Source organism: Sorex fumeus, unplaced genomic scaffold, assembly GCF_029834395.1.
Source record: "Sorex fumeus unplaced genomic scaffold, SorFum_2.1 ptg000063l, whole genome shotgun sequence".
Lineage (NCBI taxonomy): Eukaryota > Metazoa > Chordata > Mammalia > Eulipotyphla > Soricidae > Sorex > Sorex fumeus.
In genome coordinates, this window is record NW_026606120.1 from 68,074,034 (window position 1) to 68,097,165 (window position 23,132).

At 42.4% G+C, this 23,132-nt stretch overlaps 1 protein-coding gene across 1 annotated transcript in view; it reads left to right on the forward strand.

Moving 5' to 3' along the window:
* Nucleotides 1–23,132, forward strand: part of CA10 (carbonic anhydrase 10) — a 599,980-nt gene that overhangs the window by 545,050 nt on the left and 31,798 nt on the right. The window lies entirely within an intron of this gene.

A 23,132-nucleotide genomic window follows, 5' to 3' on the forward strand; every position in this document is an offset into this window, starting at 1 on the left:
AATTATGATTTAAAAAAATAACCATTCTTGAAGGAGACAGAATATGAGCAAAGGTGGAATGTATAGAATCATGAGACATGTACTAGAGCATCAAGTAGCCTCTAAAATGGTACATTGTGGGGGTGATGGAGCTATAGAACAGTGGGTAGGGCATTTGCCTCGCACATGGCTGACCTGGGTTCAATTCCCAGCCCCATATGGTCCCTTGAGCACTGCCATGAGTAATTCCTGAGCCAGGAGTAACCTCTGAGCATCGCCGGATGTGACACACAAAAAAGCACTGTAGCACTGTCCTCCCGTCCTTTAGTGGGCACCAGTAACTTTTTTTTTTTTTTAGACACAAGACTAATCTGTTTATTTGGAGCTTGTATTCAGTGGAGGAGGGACTTTTTTTTTCTTCTTCTTTTTTTTTTTTGGCAAATAAATAAATAAATAACCAGACAGAGGCTTTCAGGATAGAGGAGAAGCTTGGGAGGAGGAAGTGGAGTCTTTGCATAGTTCTAAACGAACAGAGAGTGGCAGAAGTAGGCAACACGGGTGGTCATCAGAAATGCAGCACTTACAAACACCAGGGAGGGCAGCTCGGAGGAAGGTCGGAGGCGACTAACTATTTATCAGAGAGACTGGTGCGGAGCATTCATCCTCTCTACTCGGGGTGGGGCAGGAGGCGGTGTCTCACATGATCTGCCTGGGCATCCCGTACCGGGTCATGCCTGCCTGGGAAGCTCCCTTGTTGCTACCCATCTGCAGGCCTATCACATTCTGTCCCTGGCGAAGCTGCTCTTCTGAGAATCCTCTCCGGTTCTGCTGGGCTTTCCTGTGAAACCAGGATGGCTCTCCTCTGTAGCAGCCATCATCCTTGGTGACTGCCACGCTGGCTAGGGCCATCAGGGTCCTCTGCACAGCTGCCATGTCCTTTCCTTCCCAGAGATCCACCGTCTGAAAAATGTCAGTGGTTCTGACGCCATAAATCTCTGCAGCCTTTAGGAACTGGGAGATTTGCTCCATCTGCTTAAAAGTAACGTCTCACAACAAATTGCTCAAGTGGGCACCAGTAACGTCTCACAACAAATTGCGACACTTGCTACTGTTTTTGGCATATCGAATATGGGTAGTTTGCCAGGCTTTGCCGTGCAGGCAAGATATTCTTGGTAGTTTGCCGGGCTCTCCAAGAGGCACAGAATTATTGAACCCAGGAAGGCCGCATGCAAGGCAAATGCCCTACCCGCTGTGCTATTGCTCCAGCCCAGAAAAATGCAAAAAATAAAAAAAATTAGAAAAATTAAAATAAAATGGTAGATTGTGAGGCTGGAGTGATAGCACAGCGGGTAGGACATTTGCCTTACATGAGGCTGACCCGGGTTCAATTCCCAGTATCCCATATGGTCCCCTGAGCACCGCTAGGAGTGCAAAGCCAGGAGTAAAATGAGCATCACTGGGTGTAACCCCAAAAAGCAAACAACAACAACAACAACAATAATAATAATATTGTTGTGTTGTAGTGAAGAAGGTAAGAGAAAACCAGACAAATCTGGACAAGGCTGCTGACAGCCCAAGGACATGGGGACCTGATGGTGGGAAGAAGGCAGCTCTAGTTTTGGGGGAAGTCAGGAGACTGTCCTAGTCACATTTTGTAAGGGATGGGGAGGAGACTGAGTGTCTTGGGGGTGGTTCCTACACAGTCTGAATTTGTCACTCACACCTGACCTGTGAGCCAGCTTCCTCCCACCTCTGGGCACAGCATCTTCAGTCGTGCAGAGACTGGGAGTGAGAAAAGAACATGCCAGAACAGGGGTATAGTGACACAAGGAAAACACTCCAGTGCCAGAGATTCTCCTGGGTTTTGTTTCCTTTGCCAGCCCCTTAAGTCCGATTGACAGTCCCGAGACCCCAAGCACTTACATCCATTGGGAACCTGCACAGCTTAGCAGTTCAAATCAGTTGGCATTATCCACAAGCCTCTATTCTGTTTATTAATGAGAGTGTGATTGGACACTATATTTAACAGCTTCATCTCAGTTTCCTGATGGGTACATTGGAAGAAGTAATTAGCTTTCTATGCCCATGCATGAGCTTGATCGTGGTTTCTATCTCTGCATGGTGGTTGCTCATTGTGTGATGAACAATGGAAATTTGGAGAAGTGTGGGCAGCTCAGATAGGGCTAGAGAAAGGTGGAGCTGGAAGAGGACATAGAGCCTGTTTAATCCCTCAGTCAGGACTTAACAAGGGAAGTTGACATCTCCAGGTTGGCAGAACCCAGTGTTCCGGAAGTTCTTGGAAAGAAAGTGAACCAGATGCTGAGGGAAGGGCAGCTCTAGGTAGACAGACTGACGAGTTCACTCTGCTCTGGTGCATAAACCAGATTTGGGTCCTGATCCCTGTTTTATAACTGGAAGTCAATGAGTAAAAAATTCTCTGACCTCAGTTTCCACATCTGCTAAGTAGGGACAATTCTTGCCAGCACACCTGTTGTAACAGCTGAGCAAATGGATGTCGATGGGGTATTCCAGGATAATGATGGTGTGGAAAACTCTCTGATATCTCTTCAATTTGCTTTTAGTTGAAGATCAACTTTGACGGAAGCAGAGATGTTGCACAAAATGAAGGAGCAGCTTGAGCAAACGTCTAGGAACTGGAAAGAGGTTAGAAAATAAGGTTAGGGTATTGGACCTATCAGGAGAAATTTGGGTCCTCAACTTATCCTGTCTGAAAGTTGGTTTCATAGACAGGCTCTAGGGTGGAATCAAGAGGAGACCCAGGTTAAGAAATAATGTTATAACTTTTTCCCTTCCTGGACTGAGAACAGCATGGAGGCAAGACTGAATCACCACCTTGGAATCACCACCAAAGGCGCTATTCAGAGTAGACTTGGGAGTCCCCTTTCTGAGGCTAGGTGCCCGAATTTTCCACTCACCATGGTGGATGTTTGAGGCTCCAGTTTAGGCTAGGGACTAAGACCTGCCTCTCTGGCTGACCCAGTCCGGTTGGAAAGAGCCTGGCCCTGCTATATATCACAGGTCCCAAATGAAGTTGTAGTATCAGATGAAAGCCTTTGCCACATGACTGGGCTTGGCTTAGACAGTGGCTAGGAGAGAAGGTATAAACACGAGGTCGGCCCCAGAGAGATTAGGCTCTGTGACTTTCAAATAAAGGCAAGATGCACTCACATGAGCACAGACACACTTGGAATGCCTGCTGAAGTCTTAATATAGACTGCCATGGGCCTCTTCCCAGTGCTATCAGAAACTGCCTCCCAGAGCATCTTTTGGGAGCCTTTGACAAGGGTACCATCTGGGCTTCCCTGTCCTACAGCTTTTCTTTCCTCTATCTCCCTTCTCCCACTCTCATCACAGACTCATCTGGAATAGTCTCAAAGGGACCTTTTTAGAAAACCAAAACCAACCAAGAGAGAAACAAACTACCTGCCTCCTGCAAAGAGCCGGCATTGAATGACCCTCAGGCCTTGCAGGGTTATAGCAAGTAAGGTGTTCCCCACCAGGATCACTTTTTTATTTTGCTCCCGAGACACTGCAGCAGCATGAAGGCATATAGCACAGTTCACCTGAGAACCCTACGATGATGGCCTTTATTTACAAAATAGGAAACCGACTTTCCTGGCCACCAACCTGACTGGAGTACCACACATCCTTTCACCCCATGCAAGATGTTTGCAAAGTATAGGAGGCTCTTGGTAATGTCACTGACATAACAATAATTAGTGAAAAGCGTTGCTGAAAAGTTCTGAAGACCCTGAAAGGGAGGCCTGGAACAGTAACATTGGCTGACACTTCCTCCAGATATTCATGACCAGCCACACTCTGATTTAAAGGCACTAACTAGATAGCAGAGGGAGCACTGAACTCTAAGATTCTAGTAACTTGGCCAGGAAGCATGCTCTTTGATAGAATCCCTTCTTTCTTTGGGAGGGGGTATCTTTTTAGCTCCCTCTCTCCTCTGTAACAAGCATCAAGAACTCTCAAAACACTCAGATTGTTGTCAAGGAGTTTTGTGCCATCTTTCTTCAGGAATCTGGCATGTTTGTGGGACACATCTTGTCTTAAAGTAGCCCCTTTAGTTCTTCTGTAAAGATGGTTTTGAGTCTATGAAGTTCCTGAGTTGTTTCTCCGTGAAGTTGTATTTGAAGTTCCTTCAAATCTGAACGAGATGAAAGTCTAACTGAGCAAAGTATTCTTGTTGAGGGGTTCATTTCATTGATGTACATTATAGTCTTTCGGTATTGAAAACCATAGTGACTAAAAGGAGGGAGGGAGAGAGAGAGAGAAAAAGAGAGAGAGAGAAAGAGAGAGAGAGAGAAGTGTCTGCCATAGAGACAGGTTGGGCTGGGTGAGGGAAACTGGAGATTTTGGTTGTGGGATTTGCACACAAGTGAAGGGATGGGTGTTGGAACATTGTATGACTGAAACCCAAACATGAACAGCTTTGCAACTGTACCTCATGGCAATTCAATTAAAGAAATTGTTTTTAAGAATCCTCAAAGCAAACACCATTTCCCCCAATATTTAGCTTCTTTTCACATCACTATAATAGGCTGGAATATAAGGCCATCCCTAGATCATGAAAATTAATTCCTGAATTATTGCTTTTGTGTTTTTTCCCCTACATAAATATTGAGACTTAGGTTTTTGGAGGTCTTTCAAAGAAGGAAACTTTATTTTCCAATACATGGATTCCTCTATCATATTTCTTTGAATAATCTAACATTGTTCTGTTTTTGCCAAAAATTGTTTTGTATTTATTATTCCTTTTTTACAATCTTCCTGAACACATTTCGTGTTTGAGTGTTTTACAATCTCTGTAATCCAGACTGATGTTTTGTTTTTTACTACTGTCTATTATTTTTTGTTTGTTTGTTTTTGGGTCACACCTGGCGATGCTCAGGGGTTACTCCTGGCTCATGCACCCAGGAATTGCTCCTGGCGGTGCTCGGGGGACCATATGGGATGCTGGGAATCGAACCTGTGTCGGTATGTTGGCTGTGTGCAAGGCAAACGCCCTACCCGCTGTGCTATCGGTCCAGCCCCTCTCTATTATTTTTAAGGAAAAACACACATTAATTTACAACACCTCTAGGATTAAAATATTTCATCAGACTTTTTAATTACCTTCCACCTGTCACACACCGTGACTTGAGAGATGTTACTGAAACTGGATAATCTGATTCCAGGGCTTAGAATTCCTGGATCACTGAGAACCTACAAAGGTTCTGGAAGGGCAAGAATAGGGGAAGCTGGTCGTGGGCAGTTAGCAGTATTATTCCCAAATAGTAAGTCACTAAAAGGAGAAAAGGCAAAGAGTCAGTTACAGGTTGTCTACCTGGGTTTTTCCAAGTGATCTGTGCTGGAAGTAAATAGAACCCTATCACCATTCCCACATGTACACTCTTCATCTTAAAATTTTTGATGACTTCCCATTGTTTTTTTGGACACGGCAGAATTCTTCCACAGTCTCCATGATTGGATGTGGTTGTAATTCTACCTTCTACTCCTAGGCCATCTTGTCTTTGGGGTTGTAGCCCTTTCTTTTTCTTACTGTGCCTTCTGGACCATAGGCCTTTCTTCTGATTTGCCTCCAAAGGCCAAAGGGCCTTTGCACCAGCACTGATTCTACACTTAAGCATTTCCTCTTTTTGGGGCGGGGGGGGGGTCACACCTGACAATGTTCAGAGCGTACTCCTGGCTCAACACTCAGAAATTATTCCTGGTGGTGATCAGGGGACCGTATGTGATACCAAGGATCAAACCCAGATAGGTTGCCTGCAAGGCAAATACCCTACCTGCTGTACTATCACTCCAGCCCCTGAAAATTTCCTTTCATGCATCTCTTGGTGATCAGCATGGTACCTGATATATAGGAGACGTCTGTCTTTGGAAAGAATAAGTGGTGGAGACCCTCTCAAGTTTGGTATATTTCATTTTGCAGAATGGAAAAGCTTTGATTTCATTTGGCCTAACCACCACTGACTAGAGAAACTAGAGGTCTTAAATGGGCTAGCAGGAGACTCAGAGACTGTTCCTGCCCTGTACACATGCATTCTTTAACCACAGTCCCTGCAGAGCTCCCTTCTTTCAATTATGCAACCTCCCTGCCCCAGAAGTCATAACCCTGCCCCCTAAACTCACACATGCTATCTGCTGAAATTTTCACTTATGTATTTGGTTTCAATTTAATATTTTTAACTAACATTCATGGAAACTAAGATGGCAACAGACCATGCATCCAGCCAATGTGTGTTTACTTTTTTAGAAGAATGACAAAATACTTCTGAAATCTCCATGTTTTCTAGATGATCTGAAAGGAGGTAGTAACCCACCCCACTATTGAAAAGCCATTCCCTTGGCTTCTGGCTCAGAGCTCCTGCTCATTCTACTCCTCATCACCAGAGTCAATCAACCATGGATAGTGTTTATCTCCATTTAGTAGTTGTGAATGTGTGTGTGTGTTTACTTATGAAGCATCACACTTTCTGTAATGACTGTGCAAAATCAAGCTTGTTTTATATATGTTTTACCCAAATTGCTTTTCCACTTAATTTACAGGAGGACAGAAAATCCTTCCCTTATTTAATAGATGCTGTGTTTCTATTTCCATTAATATGACATTAAGAGAGTACTCATTGAACACAACACTTCTGAATTACTGCCAGCTAAAGACTAGGACTTTGGCAAGCATCTTGTGAGGGTTAAATCTTTCCTTCCTCTGTGACGGGTCTTTTCAACCTGTTCAGAAAGTACATGTGGCTGAACAACTTGTAGTGAAAGTGTGTGTGTGTGTGTGTGTGTGTGTGTGTATGTCACTGCAACTATACTGTCACTGTCATTGTCCTCCCATTGTTCATCAATTTGCTTGAGCAGGCCCAGTAACGTCTCCATTGTGATGCTTGTTACTGTGTTTGGCATATCGAATATGTCATGGGTAGCTTGCCAGGCTTTGCCATGCAGGCGAGATACTCTCGGTAGCTTGATGGGCTCTCTGAGAGGGGCAGAAAAATCAAACCTGGGTTGGCCAAGTCGGCCACGTGCAAGGCAAATGCCCTACTGCTGTGCTATCACTCCAATTTATAGACAATATTTTTTTGTTTTTTTTTTATAGAGAAATTTTACAAAGGCATTTGTTTATTCAAGTATTGAAATACAACATGCCAGGCATCAAGTGACATGAAAATGCAGCTAAATATGTATTCATAGTATTTTCAAATTCTTCCCAAAAGCCAAGAAGGCAGTGCTGGTTAACCCCTGTTGCAGATCACAGGAAAGTGACACAGAAAGATATTAAGGGATTTCCTGAGGTCATTAAGCAAGTAAGGAGCAGAACTTGACTCAAAGTGGTGGGACTTGGGGTCCTCACTCAACCCAATGCCCCATAGCTGCCTCTTATTAGAAGGAGAGGTTGTTTCCTACTCTGTTTCTCTGTGTCTAGAGCTTGGTTAATTCAGAAACCGTCAGTGAAGTTTGGCTCAGAAAAGCTTTCTCAATCAATCCTTTGGTGTTCTTCTACTGCAGGTCATCTATGACTAGTCGGTGCCCCTGGATATTTGACAAATGGTTCTTTGGTTGTGTTATCTCTAAGCAGGTATAGCTATAAACACAAATAGTTCTAAGGGAATAAAACCTTGCGTTGTGGTCTCTGAATACATCACTCATTTTGCACTCTGGGTTCCATATCGTGTGGTGGGGTCAGCCTCTAGCAACAGAGAAGAGAGCTTTCAAAGCCATTCTCAGACTCCCACAGATCTGCTTTAGCCCAAATCATCACATAATCATTTGGTAACTGCCTTTCTTGTTCACTGTCAGAGATCAGATCCCAGGCAAAGACATCTAGGGCATCAGGTTTAAGCACTGAATTTTTTTTTTCAATACAGTTAAAACTAAAATCATTTGAACTTGGACAATGAAACAAAAGTAACTATTTGACTATTTCTGACTATGTCTAAAATATATAAGAGCTACCCATCGTAACAATTAAGACAGAAAAGCCATTAAGTCAGGGCTGGGGAGACAATATTGCAGGAAAACCTCACTTTGCATGCAATCAACTGAGACTCAATCCATATCACTATGTACAGTCCCTTAAGCCCCACTGGGAGTGATCTCTGGACACAGAGCCAGTAGTAATCCCTGAGCACCACCACGTGTGTCCTAAAACCAAAAAGAAAAAGAAAAATCATTAAAACCATGTTCTTGGACTAAATTTAGAAATAATCCTACTACAAAAGGTGTTAATTTGATATATTAATTGACTTAAATAAAGGTAGTTCCTGTTGAGATGTTTATGGCCTTCTTTACACATGTAACTTCAACTAAGTTACATTGGAAGGTGGCAGATTTATTCCCCAACATTAACTTATTCCTGATCGTCGACGGATGTCAGAACTCCGGATTCGTTCTCTCATTTGAGTGAAACGTGACGATCAAGGATCAGGGACGCTGTCTCATTTGCCAAGGTGTCGAAAATCAGATGGGCTGGTCACGTAATGAGATTTAAAGACGACCGTTGGACTAGAGCTGTTACTGATTGGATTCCACGGGATGTCAAAAGACCGCGTGGCCGCCCACCTACCAGATGGTCAGACTTCTTTGTCAAGATCATGAACGATCGGTTTGAGGCCCTTCATGTTCCCAGAGCGAACAGATGCCATTGGGCTACACTGGCACGCGACAGGGACAAATGGAGACGTTACTGGCGCCTGCTCGAGCAAATCGACGACTAACGGGAAGTTAAGTGATTAAGTGATTAACTTATTCCTGATAATAACCTAAGAACCCTGCTTGACCATGATAAAATACAAAAATTTAAAGATATAAAAATAAGTTAAAGGGCTAGAGAGATAAGCCCTGAGCATTATCAGGTGTGGCCCAAAAACAATATAAAAATAATTAATTTTAACTTAATGTTAGCTAATATTCATTTATAAATTTGTGTACATGTTTCTAAAATAGATTGGCCTAAAGTCTCACTAATAGTCTGTGAAAAATCCTTATGAACCCATCTTGTGTGTAAGTAAAAGTTTTCACAAACAGTGGAGATATAAGGATGAATTCTTACCTCAATTGAGGAATCCTATAATGCTATAGCTCTGCAAAAACCACTGAGTCACTGTCCTCCCACTGTTCATCGATTTGCTTAAGCGGGCCCAGTAACATTGTAATACTTGTTACTGTGTTTGGCATATCGAATACGTCACGGGTAGCTTTCCAGGCTTTGCCATGCGAGCGAGATACTCTCGGTAGCTTGTTGGGCTCTCCGAGAGGGGCAGAAGAATCAAACCCGGGTTGGCCGTGTCAGCTGCATGCAAGGCAAACACCTAGCCGCTCTGCTATGAAGAAAACAGCTCGCTATGAAGAAAACAGCTCTGCAAAAATCATAATATCAAATGTTTCTTTAATTAACACTATGCATATGGTCTCTGGAATTATATAATCAATGATATATAATATACAATGAACATGTAACAAAGTTGACCCAAGTCTTCCAACATAGACGTGTTCACCTTGGGAAATGAATCAGAAAGAGAGAGACAGACATAGAAGGACTGCACTCATTTGTGGAATATAAAATAACATAATATGAGACTGACATCCAAGGACAGTAGACACAAGGGCCAGAAATATTGCCCCATAGTTGGAAGCCTGTCTCATGAGCTGGGGAAGAAGGCAGCTGGAATAAAGAAGGAGTCACTAAGTCAATGATGGTTGGAGGAATCGTTCGGGATGGGAGATGTGTGCTGAAAGTAGATAAAGGACTAAACGTGATAACCACTCAGTATCTGTATTGCAGATCATAATGCCCAAATGTAGAGAGAGAAAGAGTATGGACGAAATTGTATTTTATGGAGACATAGGGAGGGTTGGAAAGGGGTACTATATTGGGGATATTGATGGTGGAGATTGTGCACTGGTGGAGGGATGTGTATTTGATCATTGTATGACTGAAACTTAAACATGAAAGCTTGTAACTCTATCTCACTGTGATTTAATAAATAAATAAATAATTAAAAAATTTTTAAATGAAGTTTTCACTTTGGGAGTTCTTTCACAGCCATTATGGTGTGGCTAAGAGAGGCAGCACACAGGTCATTTGAGAAAAAGTGTTCAGGGAAACTACTTTTCTTCTATATATACTGTTCTTATAAGACAAACTCTGGAAAGATTGTGAGATTCTTCTTGGTAGATGGATGACAAGAAGATAAAGTAAGATACAAAAATGAATAACATCTGGATCCTGTCCTTAAGAAATACAGCTGACAAGTATTAATGGCTAACTGCTGCTCTAGCTGGAACTTCACAAGTCCCACTGTCACTCTGCGCCTCCCAGTTCCTGATTCTGAGCTCTAGCAGCCAGACATCTCTGGGAATCATCTCAGCCACCCCCTTGAACGGGCACTTGCCAGGTGCCAAGCACTGAGTTCTTCAGAAGAAGCCTGCTTGGGACCAGAGTGACAGTATAGAGGGAAGGGCATTTGCCGTGCATGCAGTCAGCCCAGGTTCCTTCCCTGGCATCCCATATGGTCCCCTGAGCACCGCCAGGAGTAAATCCTGAGTGCAGAGCCAGGAGTAACCCCTGAGTATCGCTGGGTGGGACTGAAAAAATAAATAAATAAAACCCAAGCTGTGTTATCTCTGAGGCAGAACAGGACAGGGACTACCTACCATCTTTCAGACTGGCTTTCTAGAGTGCTCTGAGAGCTGAACCACATTTGGAGGTCTTCAGTCAACAAAATTATGGGCACTTCTTGTTATTTTTAGCCTTAATTGCTTTCCATGTCTCAAAATGCAGGAAATCATCAGTCACCAGGCAGACCAGTGATAATTGCCAAACCTTAGGGTGAGAATGTGGCAGTTGGTAAATATCAAACTGCTTTCTCCTCTGCAGGCTCTGTGTGCCCTTACACTTAAAGACAAACTTGTTAATGACTTTCTATAAATAAGTTCGAGCTTATAATTGTTGTTCCAGCAACAGCTGCTGAAATGCAGTATGAAAACTCCTTTGCTTGCGTCTTTGCTTTCTTGTAGAAAGGAGACGTTTGGACACTTGAAAGTAAGAAGAACCAGGCTCTAGGCTTTGTGACCTTGGGGGTGTTGCTTGACTTCTCTGTGCCTTTGTTTCACCTTTGGCTTGTGGTAGGAACACATCAGGTAAAATGAGTGAAATCTGGAAGGATAAAGATCACATTCCTCCCTAAACTTCTGGGGACATAGGGTGAACCCTTGGGGGTTGGGTGTGGATGTGGGTGTTAAATTCACTTGAGTTTGTACATTCCTTAAAAAGTTTAAACGTTTGTAAGTCTGTAACTGTACCTCACGGTAATTCACTAATAAAAATTTTTTAAAAAAGAAAAGTTTAAAGGGCTACTACTGAAAGGTAAAGGGATATACATGATAACTGTACAGTACCTATACACAAACCATAGTGAGCAAAAGGGCAGAGAGAGAGAGAGAGAGAAAGAGAGAGAGAGAGAGAGAGAGAGAGAGAGAGAGAGAAGGAAAGTGCCTGCCATAGAGGCTGACTGGGGATGGAGGGATGGAAGGAAGGAGGGAAATTAGGGACATTTGTGGTGGAAAGTGTACACTCATGAAGGGATGGGAGTTGGAACATTGTATGACTGAAGTCCAATCATAGACAATGTTGTAACTGATTATCTCATGGTGATTTAATAATAGATATAATTTTTTGAAATTAAGGGCTATTGAAATGTCACAACATGATTATCATTTAAAAGGAAGGAGGAAACTAATACTTAGATCTCTGCAACATATGATCTATTCTGACATCTATAGAGCTCTTCGAGGAAAAAATTTTTTTAATCTCTCAAATTTAAGCTCGTGAGATTGGGAAGTGATATCCTGCACCCTGCTCTTGTGGGGACTCAGCCACATACATTCTTTTATATTTTGTTTATGGCTGCTTCCTAGGAAAAAAGAGCAAAACTGAATTGTTACACTAGAGATAATACATACCACAGAGTTGAAAAAGCACGTGCAGTCCATATATCTGAAAATATTTACTCCTGGATTCTGAACAGGAAAAATTCTGCTGCCTCTCGAACTATAGGGTAACCACTGTGGGTGTGTTGTTTTTTTTTTTTCACACGGTCTCTCCTTGTCCAGTGCCTGCCATACAGTAGGGTTCCAGACATGTCTGAGCAGACCAGATAAGTTGTAAAATGAGCCACATTAGAAACAGTTTCCTTGGGAGAACAGACTCCAAATGAGGGTCCCAGATGTGGGTACCAGTGCAGGCTAGAATCCTCAGAGGTTTCTCTTATGAAAAACCAGAAACTAAATATCACCATGTACTGGTACCCATGAGCCAGACAAGTTAATCCCTATTTCTATGGTTGTAAAATATTTCTGTGGGAGCTAAGTTTCTTGTAGCACTGTAGCACTGTCCTCCCATTGTTCACCGATTTGCTCGAGCGGGCACCAGTAACAACTCACAACAAATTGCGAGACTTGTTGTTACTGTTTTTGCCATATCAAATATGATATGTCACGGGTAGCTTGTCAGTCTTTGCCGTGCAGGCGAGATACTCTCGGTAGCTTGCCGGGCTCTCTGAGAGGGGCAGAGGAATCAAACCCGAGTCAGCCGCGTGCAAGGCAAATGCTCTACCCACTGTGCTATCACTTCAGCCCAAATTTCTTGTTAAAAAACTAATACAACAATAGCTACTATTGAGTGCACACTTGCTCCGTGTCAGAGTCTGGGCTAAATTCTTTATATAGTCTAATTCATAAACTTTTCCCCACAGCTGTAGGAATATTTAGTATCTTTATTTCTGTTTATAGATCACAGGCCTACCTCGCTCAAGGGGTTTTCCCATGACAAAGCCTGACTTTGCCATCCACATAGCTCAGTATTCTAATTTGGGGGCTCTCGTTAACCATCATACCCCTTAGAATGCCAGAAAATTCCTATGCCAACCCAAACACCTACCCAACTTATCCTTTGGGAGATGTCCTACATATTTTGTTACCTTGTCATGGGACCGTGTGGTACTATTCATATATCTAAACAGATTTCCACCTCACTGTTGCTAACATGTGCTGGGGCATCATGACACCACAGGGACCCATCAAATGCAGTCCTTGCCTGGATGAAGTTAAGTCTAGTGAAAGGAAGGGGCATAAGTCGTTCACTCAAGAAAAATAAACACAATTTATGGGTCAAAGGAGCTGTGAGAGGTGGGTTGGGGGACCTGCTCTGAGAACAGGGTCATGAGCACAGATCCAAAGGTGCTCAAATATAGGTGTATGCCACAGCGGGGAGGAGAGGTTGTTATAAGTAGGAGGAGCAGGCTGGAGGAAGAAAACACTGCATAAGGGAGACAAGAAAATGGGCCCTGATGTCTGGCTGGATAAGAGAGGAGCCACTCCAGGCTGGGGCTCACATTCGAGTTTTTGTCTTAAAGGTAATGGAAGCCACAGAGGTGTTTCAGTGGGTGGAGAAGGTAGTGGTGGTGTCACTGCAAACATCATATGTGGTCTTCCTGGTGTCAGGATGCTCTTTCCCAAGTTCACCAAGCAGCTCTACTAGTGAAGCACTATGCTGAGAAATCCCCACTGCACTGAGAACACCCCACTACACTGATAAAGCTCCACTACACTGAGAACACCACACTACACTGCTGGCATCCAGGATGGAACCCGGCTGATGGCTCTGCTGGGATGGGAGAAGCAGGCAAGCCGTGAGGAGCCTGGCATGCCCCAGCCAGTCACCTCCCTGCTACAAGGTGACAACTCATTAGAGACTTTTATGCCAGTGGCTGCTCCCAGCCTAACAGATGACAAGGACAACTTGCTTGCAGCAGATTCTGCTAACTCAGTGAACATAGCGTCCTTACTTGCTGGCTTGAAGGTTGAGTTACATGTCACCCAAGTAAGTCTCCTTGTATCAGTGGTAGAGTATAGAAGGGTCCTAAGAGAATTCTAGGATAATCACACAATTGTCCACCACCTTAGACATCTCCACTGACCAATCAGGGTCTCTATGGTCTGGTTTGGCCTCTCGGTCTGACTTCAAGCCATGCCACTCTCCCTCATGGAGTAGCTGCTATCACCACAACTACCACCAAATGCTTGTTGAATGACTAGATGACTATGATTTTGAGCAAGATATACCCTCTCTCTGATCTTGATTTCTTCATTTCTAAAAGAAGTTGGCTACCTTAGGTTTTCACTTAAACTTCTGACCAGAGATTCTATAAGCTATAGAATTGATAATCATTCAGCAAACACTTGCCAACAACTCTTGTAAAGTTCCATTAAGGCCCCAGGGATTGAGGGTTCATTCAAAAATGAACTTAAGGAGTTTCATGTTTCAATCCAGGAATTCTATGGAAACACAAGAAGTACAGTTCCAATACCACTTAAGAAAAATTCTCTCAGGGACCCCTTACCTGTGTCTCAAATAAAAAAAAAGCACTAATTCATAGAATCATGAAGTTTTATGAAAATTGAGTGGAATTTGACACTGATACAGAGATGATATTGGCATTCTATCTTGCAAAAAGAAGTATTCAGCAAATACTAGCAACTATCACCAACTAGTGATGCTGATGACTAATAGCAGTGATGTTGAGCAGTCATGTGTCTGTATGTCTCTGTTCTGATCACCCCCTAATCATGTCATCCTGGGTGTAAGCTACTTTGGACTTGCCCCTGGAGAAAAGCACCGTAGTAGCAGAGTGGAGCTATAGTTGATGCCCAAGAACAATGGTTCATGGAAAGTACTGAGGAGAGAATAAGGCCAGACATGGGCTGGGTACTTTCTCTTCCTCTCATCTTCACAAGGTTCTCCAAAAGTAGCCAGGAGATGTTTTTAGAAACACACATCAAGAACTATGAATGTAACCCAAGATGTCATGACTTGCATGTGTAAGTCTGGCTTAGATCCCAATACCACATTGACCCCCAAGCACCACCACATATGGTCATGGTCCCTAAGCACCATTGGATATGGTCCCCTAGACCACCACAGATCATTGTACGACAGATCATTGTTTTTTCCTGCAAACCAGTTTCTGTTCTCTCAGCTGATAATGCAATTTTTTTCATTTTTGCCATGCCCGGCTCCCCTTCATCATCAGAACTCAGCCAAAACCCTAGAATAGGTGGTTATCAGCTGCACCACCTGAAATTCTTTCCACTGCAGAGAGCAACACAAGAACAACATGCTACAGAGGTGCCTCCAGACCCAAAGTCAACATTCAGGAAAGAAAGAAAGAAAGAAAGAAAGAAAGAAAGAAAGAAAGAAAGAAAGAAAGAAAATTAAATTAACCTCAGCTGTGTCACTTATTTAAAATTTTAGAATTCCTGGAATGCATGGCCGCAAATGCTACATCTCATACCCTACACCATTGATGTACCATGACAAAGACTTAATGGCTCCAGGGTGAAATACAACACACTTTCTTCTAAGGAAACTTTTTGGGATCATTTTAGCAGACTATTCATAACAAGCAATACAAAATAATTTAGGTCCTGCTTTGGGGTCAGGCTTTGAGGGTCAGGGTGGAAACATTCAAAATATGGTGGTAAGAAGGTGTAATGGTGGTGGTATTGGTGTTTGAATATTAAATGTAATTAATTATTGTGAACAACTTTATAAAAACAAAATAAAATTTGAAATTGCTCCCACTGCCATACCCTGTCCTACCCCATCCACTTCTTTTTCCCTAATACTTGTAAGTCAATTTTTTATTTTGTTTCTTTCAAATCTCTTGCTATTCTCTGAATTTTTCTCTAGGAGAGCAAAGATTTTATTAGTCTTATTCTGTCTTGTCTTGGCACATAGTCAGCCCTCAAAGATTTTTGAATGAATGGAAGTGAAGATTGGAAGCAAGAAGTAAGATTGGTCTGGGGAAAGAATACATGATTCAAACGAGGAGTAGGTTCAGTGAAGCCTCGTAACAGTTAATAGAAGATATAGAAAGGGGGAATGTGATGGATCATAGATAGAATTCACACCAGACATCATGAAAAGATGAGCAATATTTTGTTTCTTCCTCTAAAACATAGATGCCACAGTCTTGTATTTCCAGAAAACCTCTCTAGGAGGTTACCCAGCTAATTTAATAAAAGAAGAGATTATAAAATAATTTCCAGTAATCCCTGCTCAGCTCTTTCACATGGTAATTCCAAGTAGACAAGCAGATGCCTTCTGGGCACCTTGTTAATAAAGAGCTAAACTCCATGTTTAATTAACGTGTCGTCATTAGCACCTAAAGAGTTGGCTCTTGTAAGCAGTTTCAGCATTGTCCCTGCAGTCTTGGTCACCTCTCACACTTGCTCTGAAGTTTGAATAATCACTTTCTAGCCTTATATTTCATGTAGGCACTATGATTACCATGAGTAAACTCCAAAGTTGGGTATCTTAAATCACAGTTAAGAAGTCATCCAAACTCTTGACATTTCTGACTTTGTAGGCCTTGGGTTTGAAAATATTGCCTAAAAGTGGCATGAAAACACTCTCAAGCATGACTTTCAACACCATTTTTACATGTTAAACCCCAGATAATTGCAGGACAACCAGCTGAACCCCTTCTCCTAGGCCCACCCAGACTCAACTCCTATTAACAGTGGTTGATGGATATTGGATTGACATCTCTCCAACTGGTTGGAGAACAGATAAGAGCTTCAGAAATGAGAATCAGGACCCAGGAAGCAGGAGAAGGGAAGATGGACAACCTCTTGTATCAGGTTGAGTCAAGTAAAATGTAGCGCCTTTACATTATTTAGCTCTGCCGTTGGTTCATGAACCAGGAAGGACCTCCAGCATCTTCCTCACAAAGGCAAGGACTTCCTCTCTTGCCTTTGATGCCAAAATTTCTTCTAAAGGGTAGACACAAGAAGCTCAGTTACTGTCAAGCTCCCTCCGGGAGTCTTCTGGTGGTCCTGGCTCTTCTGAAGTCCTAGAGAATGCTCACAGCACACATACGCTTTTCTGTCTATAAATTACAAAGACTTATAGAAAGACATCCTTCCTTAACCAGCACCCTCTGAAACTGTACTCCTCCCACTTCCCATCTCTCCCTTTTCTTACAGTTTATGCTGATTCTCACCTCTACTGCTCATAGCCTTTGTTTCATGACTGATATTCTGGGCCTTCTCCAATCTGAACTCAACCAAGCTCCCAATATAGAAAATGTATTAGATGAGGTGCATAGCCAGACAAAGATATTTAACCAACCTCAAGATCTACTAAGCCAGTGTTTCTAAAACTTTAATGTGAGTTCCAAGTTCAGATCACTGGGACCTTGTTAAAATGAAGATATTGATTCTGGAGAGGTAGGATGGGGTTAAAGGTTCTGAATTTCAAGAACCTGGGATGGTCCAGATCCCACAACAGGCTGAGTGGTCTGGGGAACCCTGGGGGAAGGAGGATGAATTCAACACCCACCCAAACAGAGTCCTGGCAGCCAAAAATCTCCACACTCTAGTCACTGCCATGCTACAGCCGGACTCCACTGGCTTGAACAACCTCATGAAGAAATAAATCTGCTAAAAATCTCAGGTATGCAGGTTTTGTGACTGAGGCTCTCATGGAGTCAGGGATGGGCTTATCTTTCCCCATCTCCTTGTTCTTTTAGAAGCTTGGAGGTCACACCCATGAACTGCCTCTGGTGCCAAATAAGCTCATTAATAGCCATGATCCAGAGACTCATATATAAACCTCTAAAGTGACCAATAATTCACAATCCATTTAGAATTTAACTTTAGCTATACTGCCCCATTCAAATTTTTTGAATTTCCGGAGTGTGACACCTCAGTCTACAATTTTTTAATCATTTTTAGAAAATTATTTATAACAAGCAATATAAAATAAATTATTCAGGACCTGCTATAGGGGTAGGCTTGAGGAATAGTTGGAAAATTTGGAAATAATGGTGGTGGGAAGATGCAATAGTGGTGGGATTGGTGTTGAATTAGTGAATATAACAAATCATCATCAGAAATTTATTTAAAAAATAAATTAATTCGATTTTTTTTTTGCTTTTTTGGGCCACACCCGGTGATGCACAGGGGTTACTCCTGGCTCTGCACTCAGGAATTACCCCTGGCAGTGCTCAGGGGACCATATGGGATGCTGGGAATCAAGCCTGGGTCGGCTGCGTGCAAGGCAAACGCCCTACCCACTGTGCTCCAGCCCCTTAATTCAATTTTTAAAAATTTCAAAGAATCTAGATAGTAAGGCTATTATTGGCTTATGCATCTCTCCTTGAGGAGCAAAGCAAAATCTCATTTGGGATTTGGGTCAATGGGCCGGGGATGCTGCTCAGGGAACCCTTCCAACAATACTTGACCAACTGGGGTTGACAGTTCTATGTTTGGCCCTGGCAATGTGTTGTTTCTTGATCCACTAGTGCTGGAAGCCACCATACCACACCTAACAGTACTGAGGTGCTGAGGGTGGTCATGCAGGGCAGTGCTGGGGTTGGACACAGATTCTGATTCATTTAGGACACATACACTGACCTCTGAGTTATCTCCTCAATTCAATGTCTCTTTCCCCCCACCCCACCCCCATTTCATTTGTGTGGATATAAGCAGAATGCTGTATTCAAAACACTTTAAGGTTATGTTGACTATTAAGTCATCATTTCTACAAATCAAAAAGTCACTTTTAGGTAGCTCAACCTAATATGAGAGGCATCTCTTCAACCAGCCTATCATAGAAACCAAAGCTTGTGATAGCAGGATTCTAGTCAAATAATGACCTTGGAACAAAGAGGAGGCCAGACTTCCAATTAAAAAAATTAATATGTTCCTTTAAGCCTAGAGCACAGCAATCTGCCCTCTCTATTTGCTATCCCCCCTCTCTCTCTTGGTCCCTGGCCACAACAGAATCCCTCCCCTAAAATGGTTTATAAGACATCTTCCTACCTCTTCCATCTGTGAGCCAGAGGGATGACTCCACAGGATTGCCTTCCCCTCCCTGCTCCCTAAGATCTACTTCCCAGCTCATGCTGAGGTTTTGAGGCATGGCCCAGAGCACTGGCACATCCCCAGGTGGTTTTGTAGACTGCACAGTGGGAAGATCTTAGCAGATGGCAGGCTGTTTTGATTCTCATTAGAAAATTTATTTGACACTGGAGGGGGAAGTAGAAGGTGTTCCCTCCCGCCTTCTCTCCCCTCCCTGCCCCCACACACAGAGCTCCTGGTTCTGGCAACACCTTTCCACCTCCAGGAATTTCCAGCTGTGACTGTGGAGGGCAGAGGAGGCAGATTGATGAGCATTGGCCTGATGAACCCGATGGCCCGCGTTCTGAAAGAGTGCATGCACCAGCCCCTGCTTGTGGTCGCCGTTCTGATGGCAAAAGAGCTGCTGGAAAGCCATCTGCCACCACTGGCAAAAGTCACCAGAGTGCATTTTAAGCAACAAGCAAATCAGATATTTCAGCAGCAGCAATCATATATATGTGCCTCCTCCACGATGTTTGACTCAAGAGGTTTGGGGTCTGAGATTTAGGGGCCCACCCACCTGACTGCACAGATGAGACGTTGCTGCTCATTTGTTTATCTTTTTCCTTTTTGATTTTGGATTACACCTGGCTGTGCTCAGGGCTTACTCCTAGCTCTGTGCTCAAAGGATTAAACCCGGGTCAGCCATGTGCCAGACAAATGTCTTACCTGCTGTGCAGTCTCTGTACAGTCTCTAGGGCACGCAATATTTATCCTGTACCCATTCTCAAATCCAGCTGTCCTCAAGCTGGAAAGCAGAGAACAAATATCCTGTATCTGTTCCAATCCACCCGAACTCATTGACTTTCTCAGCTTCTGAAAGTTTACGTCCTTCTTTTAATGCAATACTGAACACTGTTAACAATGAGTCGTCCATTCTGCTTTCAGAGTCACAAATCACTTTTGTATGCGCCACCTATTCTAGTTTCTCAGATCAGCCAGTGGAAATGCTAAGATCTGCTGGAATTGCCAGGACATTGTTTACAAGAGATTAGAAAAGGGGGGGGGGGAGTGGAAGCCACCTGCTGCTAGTGAGAGGGTGGTTCCATCTGTTGGAACATTCCTACAAAGCAGAATCTTGCAACTCCTAGGACTCCAGATCTTAATGCACTATTGTTTCCAAGAGAATCACAAACTATATTATCAACTTTAAAAAACTCATTTCACATCATAGTTGCCGAATTCTTTCATTGTTTAATTTCAAGTTTGCATATCTTTGACATCTAAAATCCGTCAGTATAATGTCAGGGGAACTACTCGATGTTTTGATATTCATAGACATTGTGAAAGGATTACCACAGTCACGCTAAATAGCATATCCATCGCTTTTACACAGTTACTATTTTAAATGCATGTGTGTGTGGTGAAGATTTCATTTAAGATTCATTGTCTTAGTGAATTTCAAGTATGTAAGAGTGTGTAATTACATATGTTATTATATAAAATTACCTGTTACCACCATGTTGTACATAACTGGATTTTAGAACCCTTGACCAACATTTAATTTCTCTCTCACACAACCCCTGATGACCACCATTCTAGTCTTTGATTCTCCGAGTTTGACTTTGTTGTATTTTTACTGAGATTGTACAGTATTCGTCTAAGTCCAGTTTTCTTCACTTTGCATAATGTCCTTCTGGTTCCCTCATGTTATTGAAAAATGGCGAAAATTTTTAAGACCAAGGAATAATCCATTATGTGAACACACAGCACCTTTTCTTTATTCATCCATCAGTAGACCTCTAGGTTATTTCCATATCTTGGCCATTGTGAACAACGCTGCAGTGAATATGCAGATAACTCTTTGACATTCAGATTTCATTTTCTTGAATATATAGCTGGACTTGGGATTTTTTTTCTATCTTACTATCATGGAATTTTTATTTTCAATTCTGTAAGTGACCACCCTACTGTATTTCTTAATGGCTATGTCCGTTTACACTCCAGTCAGCTGCAAAAGGATAATCTTTTTTTCATATCCTCCTCAACTCTTGTCATCTTTTGCTATGTTGGTAAGAGACATTCTAATGTATGTGAGGTGGTAGCTCGTAAAAGATTTGGTATTCATTTTCCTGATGTTTAGTGATTTTTATTTGAGTTCATGCTATTAAGTTGCTTGGTTTCCTCTTGTATGTTAACTATTAATTAACCCCTTATTAAGTATATGCTTTGCGAATATTTTCTGTAGGTCACGTTTTTCCGTTTTGGTTTGTTTCCTTGGCTGTACAGAAGCTTAAAAAAGCAAAACAAACAATGTCCTCCCGTTGTTCATCAATTTGCTCGAGTGGGCCCAGTAACGTCTCCATATTTTTTGAGACTTGTTTAGTCAGATAAAATACAATTTGTGGTTTTATTGTCTGTATTTTTGGTGTCATGATCCAAATGTCAATGACAATAAGCTTCTGTTTTCTTCTGGTAGTTTTGCAGGTTCATGTCTTACAAATAAATCTTTCATCTATTTTGTTTTGATTTACAGTATGTGTGCTTGTGCATGCGTGTGTGTGTGTGTGTGTTGTGTGTGTGTGTGAGCTCACGCTAAAGGTTGAGTAAACATTCCAAGATTATTCTTCTATATGCAAATATCCAGTTTTTCTAATATTAGTTTTCAAAAATCCTTTCCCTATTATGTGTATTGATATACTTGTCAGCAGTCAATTCACTATAGTTGTGTGAATTTATTTCTGGGCCTTCTGTTCTGTTTCATTGCTTTATATGTCTGCTTTTATGTCAGGATCATACATATTTTTATTACTAATGCTTTAGAATGTATTTAGAACCTGCCATAATGTGATGCTTTCAACTTCGTTATTACTTCTTACTCAACATTGTTTTGGCTGTTGGGGCACATTATTAATTCCACATAAATTTTAGATTTTTTTCTATTTCTGTAAAGAATGCCGGTAAACTCTTTATAGAGATTACATTGAATCTTTATGTTACTTCTTTTCCAATATTGAATCCTTTGATCATATTTGAGAGGTATGGGCACTGTATCAAATCTATAAACCATAAATTTAGGATATCTTTCCACTTATCTGTCTTTTTTGGGGGGGGGGAATTTTCTTTGCCCATATTTTATGGCTTACAATATACAAGACTTTCATTGGAGCACTGGAGCACTATAGCACTGTCCTCCCGTTGTTCATCGATTTGCTCAAGTGGGCACCAGTAACGTCTCCATTGTGAGACTTGTTGTTACTGTTTTTGGCATAGTGAATATGCCACGGGTAGCTTGCCAGGCTCTACCATGTGGGCAGGATACTCTCGGTAGCTTGCCAGGTTCTCCGAGAGAGATGGAGGAATTGAACCTGGGTCAGCCGCGTGCAAGGCGAACGCACTACCTGCTGTGTTGTCGCTCCAGCCAAGACTTCATTACTTTGGTTAATTTTCTTTCTTAGCATTTTGTTCTTTTTATTATTCACCAGTAAACATTTCCTTGCATTTTCTGCCTTTCTGAAAAATCTATGTTGGGGCAAGAGAGCCAGTATAGGGGTTAAGGTATTTGCACTGCATGTGGTCGATCCAGACTCAATTCCTAGCACTCCACACATTCCCCTGAGAACAGAGCCAAAAGCACAGAGCCCCCTGAGCATTGACAGTTTTTCCTAGACCCCCACTGTGAGTTTCAAATTAAAGCACATGGGGGTGCTGTACTTAGGTGTTTGGTGGCCAAGAACAGTTCCCCTGGCTGGCCCACAGACAAAGGACCCAGGAAACAGAGAAACAGGGACTGGTCCCCAGGCTGTTCGGTAGTCAGTTTATTTCTCTTTCCTCCCCAACATAGTTCGATCTCTCCTTTTACTACACAGTGGTAGTTGGAGATTTTTGGTCATAGTCCCAGTAATCATAGTTCCATCATCCTACTCTCCTCATAGACCTCAAAGTCCTCTCTTCTCTTATCCCTTAAAGCATAGTTATATAGAAATCATGAAGGGTGTGGGTACATATAGTTGAGGTTGAACATAACAACAAACAGATGTAAAGTCACTCCTTCAAGGGGTGTTCTTGGAGATTAACTCAAGGACAAAATCTCACCTGAGGGTGCAGGACTCCAGATCACTAGGAGATCCCCTCAAGGGTGGGATTCCATCCAGGGTGTGTTGCTTTATCCTTTCCTCAGCTAGTAATCCTTTTAACCAATCATAGTAAATTTA